Here is a 1,734-nt window from a genome sequence, read left to right as displayed (position 1 = left end):
AGAAACTGCTTTGTGATGTGTGACTTCCACTCACAGAGTTCCAGCTGGATTTCGTGGAGCTCTTTGCTAGCCTTATTTCTGTGGAATCTGAGAACTGATATTTCGGATCCTTTTGAAGACTATAGGGCCAAAGGAAATATCCTCCGATATAAAAGAGAAAGAAGGTTTATGAGAAACTTCTTTCTGTTCTTTGAATTCATCTCACAGAGTTAGAGCTTTCCCCTCAGAAAGTGTTTAGTTAAGACTGTTACTGCGGAATTTGCAAAGTGATATTTGGAAGCCAATGGAGGGGTATGCAGAAAAAGAAACTATTCCCAGATGAAAACTGCAAAGAAACTTTCAGAGAAACTGCTTTGTGATGTGTTATTTACATTCACAGAGTTACAGCTGTATTTCGTGGAGGTGTCTGCTAACCCTATTTTTGTGGAATCTTAGAACTGATATTTCGGATCCCTTTGAAGACTGAAGGGCCAAAGGAAATATCCTCTGATAACACAGAGAAAGAAGCTTTCTGAGCAACTTCTTTGTGTTCTGTGAAATCATCTCACAGAGTTACTGCTTTCCCTTCAAGAATCCTTTCCCTTAGACTGTTCTTGTGGAATTTGCAAACTGATATTTGAAAGCCCAAGGAGAGCTATGGTGGAAAAGGAAATATCCTCAGATGAAACCTAGAAAGAAGCTTACTGAGAAACTGCTTAGTGTTTTGTTAATTCATCTCACAGAGTTACAGCTTTCCCCTCAAGACGCCGTTCGCTAAGCCTATTCTTGTGGAATTTGCAAAGACATATTTGGAAGCCTATAGAGGGCTATGGTGAAAAAGAAAATAGTCTCAGAGAAAAACAGGAAAGAAACTTTCTGAGAAACTGCTTTGTGATGTGTAACTGTCACTCACAGAGTTACAGCTGTATTTCATGAACCTGTTTGCTAGCCTTATTTCTGTGGAATCTGAGAACTGATATTTCGGATTCCTTTGAAGACTATAGGGCCAAAGGAAATATCCTCTGATAACAAAGAGAAGGAAGCTTTCTGAGAATATTCTTTGCGTTCTGTGAAATCACCTCACAGAGTTACAGCTTTCCCCTCAAGAAAGTTTTCGCTAAGACTGTTCTTGTGGAACTGGAAAAGTGATCTTTGGAAGCCCATGGAGGGCTACGGTGAAAAAGGAAATGAACTCAGAAGAAAACTGGAAAAAAGCTTTCTGAGAAACTGCTTAGCGTTCTGTTAATTCATCTCACAGAGTTACAGCATTCCACTCCAGAAGGCGTTCGCTAAGCCTGTTCTTGTGGAATTTGCAAAGTGATATTTGGAAGCCCATAGAGGGCTATAGTGAAAAAGAAATTATCCTCAGAGAAAAACTGGAAAGAAGCTTTCTGAGAAACTGCTTGGTGATGTGTGACTTCCACTCACAGAGTTACAGCTCTATTTCGTGGAGCTGTTTCCTAGCCCTATTTCTGTGGAATCTGAGAACGGATATTTCGGATCCCTTGGAAGATTATAGGGCCAAAGGAGATATTCTCTGATAACAAAGTGAAAGAAGCTTTTTGAGAAACTTCATTTTGTTCTGTGAAATCATCTAACAGAGTTACAGCTTACCCTTCAAGAAACCTTTCGCTAAGACTGCTCTTGTGGAATTTGCAAAGTGATATTTGAAAGCCCATGAAGGGCTATGGTGAAAAGGAAAATATCCTCAGATGAAAACTGGAAAGAAGCTTTCTGAGAAACTGCTTAGTGTTC

The 1,734-nt window shown here is 39.7% G+C and overlaps 1 pseudogene; it reads left to right on the top strand.

Annotated features, from left to right (window-relative positions):
• Positions 1-509: 509 nt before the first annotated feature.
• LOC105533345 overlaps positions 510-1,734 on the top strand; it is a 6,314-nt pseudogene continuing 5,089 nt past the window's right edge.

This window comes from Mandrillus leucophaeus, unplaced genomic scaffold, assembly GCF_000951045.1.
Source record: "Mandrillus leucophaeus isolate KB7577 unplaced genomic scaffold, Mleu.le_1.0 Scaffold1245, whole genome shotgun sequence".
NCBI lineage: Eukaryota > Metazoa > Chordata > Mammalia > Primates > Cercopithecidae > Mandrillus > Mandrillus leucophaeus.
The sequence above is the reverse complement of the archived record's forward strand: the minus strand, read 5'-3'. Positions and strand labels throughout refer to the sequence as shown.